Genomic DNA, 8,555 nt, shown 5'->3' on the forward strand with positions numbered 1-8,555 from the left:
AGGGAGGGAGTTCCAGGATTTTGACCCAGCGACAGTGAAGGAACGGCGACATATTTCCAGGATGTGTGTAGCTTGGAGGGGAAATTCCAGGTGGTGGTGTTCCCATGTGTCTGCTGTCCTTGTCCTTGGGTGGTAAAGGTGGCAAGTTTGGAAGGTGCTGTCGAAGGAACTTTGGCGAGTTGCTGCAGTGCATCTTGTAGATGGTACATACTGCTGCCACTGTATGTCGATGGTGGAGGGAGTGAATGTTTAAGATGGATGGGGTACCGATCAAGCCGGCTGCTTTGTCCTGGATGGTGTCGAGCTTCTTAAGTGTTGTTGGAGCTGCACTCACCGTGGGCCTGACATAGGGAACTGAGGCCAGCAGCAATGCCATAACTGGTCTCCTAGCTGAGGCCAGAACTGGAGGAGCCCAGAAAGCTTGTAGCATTATAGGTTTGGAGCAGGTTACAGAGATAAGGAGCGAGGCCGTAGAGGAATTTGAATATATTCCGCACCCACACCTGGGATCATCTGGCCTCTGTGGCTTATTGCCCACAGGGTGGTGCCTTTGCTTCATACAAGATCTGGATTGGCAACCTCCAAAGGATGAGAATTCAACTGGAGCAGCAATGGGGCTTTCAACAATTCCTGCATCTGATAAGCTGCATTATTCCTTGGGAAGGTCCATGGGGGAAGCACCCTGAAACTGAGCGATGGAGGATCTTGCTTGGTCAACTGTCCCTGGCTGGCTTGCATTCTGGGACCATAGCACAAATGGAAACCATTCTTGTGTGTTGACAAATGGGCCACTTGGTTGAATGCTGTAAGCTGCCATGATGTCTTCATGTGCCATAGCCCTCAGGGAAGAAGCAGTGGATAATTGGTAAACAAGTTAAACAAAAATTGCCTTTGACATTTGTTGAAATGTAATTAATTGCCCATTCCTTGTTGCCCAGGAGTGATTTAAAAAAAAACTGTTGGGCACCTTGCTAGGCCACTTCAGTGGACTGAGAGAGTCAACACCAGGACATAAGAATGAGGAGCAGGAGTAAGCCATTCAGTCCTTTGAGCCCACTCCACCATTCAATGAGATCATGGCTGATCTTTTACTTCAACACCATTTTCCTGCACCTTTATCCCTTGATGTTTTTAATATGTAGAAATCTATCGATCTCAGTCCTGAACATACTCAATAACAGAGCCTCCACATTCCTCTGGGGTAGAGAATTCCAAAGATTCACTGCCCTCTGAGTGAAGAAATTCCTCCTCACCTCAGTCCTAAATGTCCTGCCCCTTATTCTGAGACTGTGTCCCCTGGTTCTAGATACCCCTGCAGCCAAGGGAAACATCCTTCCTTGTCGAGCCCTGTAACCAGGAACATAATGCAGTATCAGAGTCCAGATTGTAGCTCAGACTGGATAAATGTGTGTGGTTCCTGCTCCCTGAAGGACATTAGTAGCCAGCTGGAGTTTCACAACTTGCCATCGTGGGATTTGAACTCACATCCTCTGGGTTACTATTCTGGAACCATAACCACTGCAGCTATTGTATGCAGACTTTTTGAGCAATATTTGGCTACGTTTTCTTCCCAGTGCTAATTTTAGCCAAGAAGCAGCTGTTAAGTTTAAGCTTGACAAAGTTTTTTTTCTGTTTTTATTAGGACATTGGAATTTAAGTGAAAACAACTCAAATCATCTTTAGCTAAAAAAAAAGAATCAACGGATAGACTTCTGCATTTCAAAGTTTCCAAATTTAGTGGCATCTTTTTCCCATTTTGACAGGACATAGTCCGAATGAGAGGCTCCAATACAAAGATTCAGGAAATTCTAATTGTCAATGAACATTTTCCCTTCAATTCAACTTTCTTAATAACCATGAGGAAAATTGCGTCTTGCTTTAAACAAGCGCTTTGTTTCTAAATTTAAATGTTAGCAATCTGACAGTGTTCAGTACACTGCACTATAATAATGTTGTCTGGCCAAATATTTTTAGACAGGATTACAGAGAAATCAATAGCTGGTTGTCAGTGAGTCAGAGGGCACTAATTGAGCTGAAGAGTTTTCAAGATGGCTTGAGAATGTTTTGCTGAATGCCCAGTTGGAGTCTAATTTTGTTAATGCTTGGGCATTATGAGTCCATTTTGAATGGTGGCAATTTTAAATTGTTTCTTCGAAGACTTCTTTGCAGTAATGAAGAGCAAAAATAGTAAAATTAAACTTCTGTGTCTCCCACCACCCTTTCCCTTCCCAAAATCCTGCCGCTTCCCAAATCTGAGTTCATCTTTGCCGGAACACTCCATGTTTGAATACTCCAGGTTTCTGCCTCAATACCGCAACAGTTTTTATCAAAGTCAGAAGTGGCCTCCTAATGTGGCTGCAACAAAGGTACGCCTCCTCGTTCTTTGTGGCCTGTCTGCAGCCTTGCATGTGGCTGACCAGACCATTCTCGTCCAACACCTCCCCACCGTCATCCAAATGAATGGGAAGACACTTGCCTGGGTCTATCCTTTCCTATCCAGAGGATCTCCTTTAATGGCTTCATTTCTCACTCCCACATGGTTAATTCAGGTGTCCTTCAAAGATCTATTCTTGGACCCCTATGTCTCACCGACTGCCGGCCATTAGTGATGAAATTGAAAAATCCGATCCATGTGTATGCTGACGACACACCGCTCCACCTCACCGCCACCTCTCTCCGCCTCTCTGTTGCCTCTAAGTTGTCAAACTGCTTGGTCCAACATCCAAAACTGAATGAGCAGAAATCTTGTACAACTAAACAGCGGGAAGACCAAAGCCATGGTCTGCAGCACCCCCATGATGAATTCCATCCCCTCACCTTCGACTCCATCCCCAACAGAACAGACTGTCCGCAAACCTTGCTGTCGTCCTTGACCACGAGATGAGTTTCTGACCACATTGCAGTGCCATCATCATGACTACAACATCACTCAACTCCATCTGCCTCAAGCTAATCTGTTGTGGAAACCCCGAGGCAATGTTATGCAGGTGAAAATAGGCGGTCTTAGTGATGGTGTGAGTTTGTGGTTGGAAGCTCATCTTAGTATCAAATATGACACCTTGGCTGAGAACAGTTAGAGAGAGGGATGGAGTCGGTAGCTAAGATACGGAGTTTCGCGGTAGGGACTGACAACAATGGCTCTGGTCTTTCCAAGTGTTTAGCTGAAGGAAGTTTCAGCTCATTCAGTACTGCACGTCAGATAAGCAGTCTGGCAATTGAGAGATAGTGGAGGAGTTGAGAGTGGCAGGTGTGAAATAGAGCTGGGTGTCTTCGGTGTTCATGTGGAAACATGTGTTTTTGGATGATGTCAACAAGGGGTAGCAAGGACGTGAGAAACAAGATCAAGATTTTGGTCATCTGTCCTAATATCTCTCTATGTGGCTCAATGTCAAATTCTGTTTGGGAAAGCTCCTGTCAATCACCTTACGCAGACCTATTGTGTCAGCCTGTTCCTGCCCTACGGAACGCATTTCTTTCTATCTTGACTCCGTTCTCTCTCCCCTTGTCCAGTCTCTTCCCACCTACATCGGTGATTCCTCTGATGCCCTACGTCATCTCAAAAATTTCCCGTTCCCTGGCCCTAACTGCCTCCTCTACACAATGGATGTCCAATCCCTCTACACCTCTATCCCCCACCAGGATGGTCTGAGGACTTACTTGAACAGAGGCCCGAACAATCCCCATCCACCACCACTCTCCTCTGCCTGGCTGAACTTGTTCTCTCACTAAACAATTTCTCCTTTAATTTGTCTCACTTCCTCCAATTAAAAGGTGTGGTTATGGGTACCTACATATGTCCCAGTACAGCCTGTCTCTTTATGGGGTATGTGGAACATTCCTTGTTTCAGTCCTACTCAGGCCCCTCCCACAACTCTTTCTCCGGTACATCGATGATTACTTCGGTGCTGCTTCATGCTCTCGTCTGAGCCTGGAAAAATGTATAAATTTTGCTTCCAATTTCCACCCCTCTATCATCTTCACATGGTCCATCTCCGACACTTCCCTTCCTTGACCTCTCTGTCTCAATTTCTGGTGATAGACTGTCCACCAATATCCATTACAAGCCTACCGACTCCCACAGCTACCTCAACTACAGCTCCTTACAGCCCGCTTCCTGTAAGGACTCCACCCATTCTCTCAGTTCCTTCTCCTCCGTCATACCTGTTCTGATGATACCACCTTCCAAACCCTGAGCCAGTGTTATGGAGGTGAAAATTGGCGGTCTTAGTGATGGCATGGGTTTGTGGTTCCATGGTGCTTCTGATATGTCTTCCTTCTTCCTTAACTGAGGTTTCCCACCCACTGTGGTTGACAACGATGTCCAACCCATCTCTTGCGCCTCTGCCCTCACCCCTTCCCATCCCTTCCAGAACCATGATAGGGTCCCCCTTATCCTCACTTTTCACCCCACCAGCCTCCGCATTCAAAGGATCAGCGTCATTCATTTCCGCCAACTCCAGCGTGATGCCACCACCAAACACATCTTCCCCTCACTCGCCCTGTTAGCATTCCATACAGACTGTTCCCTCTGGGACACCCTGCTCCACTCCTCTATCACCCCCAACTCCTTATCCCCTTCCCACAGCACCTTCCTATGCAATCACAGAAGGTGCAACACCTGCCCCTTTACCTCCTCCCTCTTCACCTTCCAAGAGCCCAAACACTCCTTTCAGGTGAAATAGCACTTCACTTACACCTCCTTCAATTTGGTTTACTGCATTTGCTGCTCCCAATATGGTCTGCTGCACACTGGGGAGACCAGACACAGACTTGGTGACCACTTTGCGGAACACCTTCAGTCTGTCCGCAAGCATGACCCAGACATTCCTGTCACTTGCCATTTCAACACACCACCCTGCTCTCATGCCCACATGTCCGTCCTTGGCCTGCTGCAATGTTCCAGTGAAGCTCAACGCAAACTGGAGGAACAGCACCTCATCTTCCGATTAGGCACTGTACAGCCTTCCAGGCTTAACATTGAGTTCAACAACTTCAGACCATGAACTCTCTTCTCTATTTTCACCCCTTTTTAATCCCCTTTTCTAAATTTCTTTTTATTTTCATTGACTTATTTTTATTCATTTATTCATTGTTTTATCCCCCTTTTTATCCCCTCATCCCTTTTACTATCCTTTTTCTTGAACCACCACCAACCCCTCACCCTACCTCAATCTATTACTTGTTCCATGTTGTTCTTTCACACAGTGCTGACCGTTGTTCTGCTATTCAAGCATTCTGCTTTCTTACCTTTATGCCACTATCAGCACCTTCTTTAGCCCTTATCACTACCATTAACACCCCCTTTGTCTTGTGTCCATGGAGTCTTTGTCAATCTCTCCTTAACCCCCACCATTGCTGACCTTCTATCCAGCTTCAGCTGCTACACTCACCCCACCCCCCCTTAAACAGCATGAAATTCATCACATTTCTACTTCTCCTTAGCTCTGAAGAAGGGCCATACGGACTCGAAACCTTAACTCTGTTTCTCTGTCCACAGATGCTGTAAGACCTGCTGGGTTTTTCCAGCATTTTCTGTTTTTATTTCAGATTTCCAGCATCTGCAGTAGTTTGCTTTTACCTTACGCTGTGTTTCTAGATGAAAGGCACTAAAGAAATGGATTTGTATTTGAACCTAGGACTTTATATCTCCATGTATATTTGCTTATAACTAGCAGGCAGGCGTTTGCGGAATGTTAGGTTTCCAAGGAGATTTGAAATTTTTGGCAAATTAAAATAGACTATCAGATTATTTACCTCTCTGCTGTTTGTGGGGGTTTGCTGTACACAAACTGGCACGCTTCAGAGAACTTCAGCCATAAAGCGCTTTGGGGTGTCCTGAGATCCTGAAAGATGCAACGGAAATGTTAGTTCATTTATTTCCTTCTCGAAGATGCCCACCTTCATCACACAGGAAGGGTGATGATTCTATTTTTGAGCAGCAATTTGTCCTTATTTAGCTTTAAAAGATGGAAGAGGGGAGTTGCAAACCAATCCTTCCAAGCTGTTGCAGTGCAATTGCTTTTCTTCCAACACCTCTGCAGGGCACCTTTAATATGCCGAATTTGCATTGCAGAGAGAAAAAATACTGTTTGATCTATTAGTAAAACAGAACAATGCATTAGACCATAAGACATAGGAGCAGAAATTAGGCCATTAAGCCCATCGAGTCTGCTCCGCCATTCAATCATGGCTGATAAGTTTCTCAACCCCATTCTCCCGCCTTCTCCCTGTAACCTTTGATCCCCTTACCAATCACGAACCTATCTATCTCAGTCTTAAATACACTCAATGACCCGGCCTCCACAGCCTTCTGTGGCAATGAATTCCATAGATTCACCACTCTCTGGCTAAAGAAGTTTCTCCTCATTTCTGTTCTAATAGGTCTTCCCTTTACTCTGAGGCTGTGCCCTCGGGTCCTAGTCTCTCCTACTAATGGAAACATCTTCCCCACGTCCACTCTATCCAGGCCTTTCAGTATTCTGTAAGTTTCAATCAGATCCCCCCTCATCCTTCTAAACTCCATCAAGTATAGACCCAGAGTCCTCAAACGTTCCTCATATGTTAAGCCTTTCATTCCTGGGATCATTCTCGTGAACCTCCTTTGGACCCTCTCCAGGGCCAGAACATCCTTCCTGAGATATGGGGCCCAAAATTGCTCACAATATTCTAAATGTGGTCTGACCAGAGCCTTATAAAGCCTCAGCAGCACATCCCTGCTTTTATATTCTAGTCCTCTCGAAATAAATGTCAACATTGCATTTGCCTTCCTAACTACCGACTCAACCTGCAAGTTAACCCTAAGAGAATCGTGGACTCGGACTCCCAAGTCCCCTTGCACTGCAGATTTCTGAATTCTCTCCCCATTTAGAAAATAGTCTATGCCTCTGTTCTTCCTACCAAAGTGCATGACCTCACACTTCCCCACGTTGTTTTCCACCTGCCACTTCTTTGCCCATTCTCCTAACCTGTCTAAATCCTTCTGCAGCCTCCCTGCCACCTCAATACTACCTGTCCCTCCACCTATCTTTGTATCATCTGCAAACTTAGCCAGAATGCCCTCAGTTCCTTCATCTAGATCATTAATGTATAAAGTGAAAAGTTGTGGTCCCAACACTGACCCTTGCGGAACTCCACTAGTAACCGGCCGCCATCCTGAGAAGGACCCCATTATCCCCACTCTCTGCCTCCTGCCAGACAGCCAATCTTCTATCCATGCTAGTACCTTGCCTCTAACACCATGGGCTCTTATCTTACTGAGCAGCCTCCTGTGCGGCACCTTGTCAAAGGCCTTCTGGAAGTCCAAGTAGATAACATCTATTGGCTCTCCTTTATCTAACCTGCTCAAAGAATTCTAACAGATTTGTCAGGCATGACCTCCCCTTGATGAAACCATGCTGACTTTGCCCTATTTTACCATGCACTTCCAAGTATTCTGAAATCTCATCCTTAATAATGGACTCTAAAATCTTACCAACGACTGAGGTCAGGCTAATCGGCCTATTATTTCCTGTCTTTTGCCTCTCTCCCTTCTTAAACGGGGGGTGGGGGGTTACATTAGTGATTTTCCAGTCCTCTGGGACCCTCCCTGACTCGAGTGATTCCTGAAAGATCACCACTAACGCCTCCACTATCTCTTCAGCTAGCTCCTTCAGAACTCTGGGGTGTAATCCATCTGGTCCAGGTGATTTATCCACCTTCAGACCTTTCAGTTTTCCTAGCACCTTCTCCTTGGTAATGGCACCATACTCACCTCTGCCCCCCCCGACTTTCTTGAACTTTGGGGATGTTACTCGTGTCTTCCACCGTGAAGACTGATGTAAAGTACCTATTCAGTTCCTCCGCCATTTCTTTGTTCCCCACTACTACTTCTCCAGTGTCATTTTCCAGCGGCCCAATGTCCACTTTTGCCTCTCTTTTACCCTTTATATATCTAAAAAAACACTTGCAATCTTCTTTTATATTACTGACTAGTTTACCCTCATATTTAATCTTCTCCCTCCTTATTTCTTTTTTAGTTGTCCTCTGTAGGTCTTTGTAGGCTTCCCAATCCCCTGGTTTCCCACTGCTCTTCGCCGCATTGTAGGCTTTCTCTTTAGCTTTTAGGCTGTCCCTGACTTCCCTTGTCAGCCATGGTTGCCTCGTCCTCCCTTTAGTCTGCTTCTTCTTCCTAGGGATGAATTTTTGCTGTGTCTCCCAAATTACTCTCAGAAACTCCTGCCATTGCTGTTCCACTGTCTTTCCTGCTAGGCTCATCTCCCAGTCAATTCTGGCCAGCTCCTCCCTCATGCCTCTGTAGTTGCCTTTATTTAACTGTAATATCATTACATCTGATTCCAGCTTTTCCCTCTCAAATTGCAGGGTAAATTCTATCATATTATGGTCACTTCCTCCTAAGGGTTCCTTCACCTTAAGCTCCCTTATCAAATCTGCCTCATTACACATCACTAAATCTAGAATTGCCTGTTCCCTAGTGGGCTCCACCACAAGCTGCTCCAAAAAGCCATCTCGTAGACATTCCACAAATTCCTTTTCTTGGGATCCACTACCAACCTGAT

At 45.7% G+C, this 8,555-nt stretch overlaps 1 protein-coding gene across 1 annotated transcript in view; it reads right to left on the reverse strand.

The window, feature by feature from the left end:
* Nucleotides 1-7,781, reverse strand: part of LOC121290147 (VIP36-like protein) — a 28,702-nt gene extending 20,921 nt beyond the window's left edge. Inside the window, exons 1-2 of the mRNA XM_041210377.1 lie at nucleotides 7,751-7,781; nucleotides 5,755-5,843 (exon numbers count right to left, since the gene is read on the reverse strand). The gene's annotated coding sequence lies outside the window, so the exon portion shown is untranslated. The remainder of the gene's footprint in view (nucleotides 1-5,754; nucleotides 5,844-7,750) is intronic.
* Between the last annotated feature and the right edge of the window lie 774 nt (nucleotides 7,782-8,555).

This window comes from Carcharodon carcharias, chromosome 17 (assembly GCF_017639515.1).
Source record: "Carcharodon carcharias isolate sCarCar2 chromosome 17, sCarCar2.pri, whole genome shotgun sequence".
Classification (NCBI taxonomy): Eukaryota; Metazoa; Chordata; class Chondrichthyes; order Lamniformes; family Lamnidae; genus Carcharodon; species Carcharodon carcharias.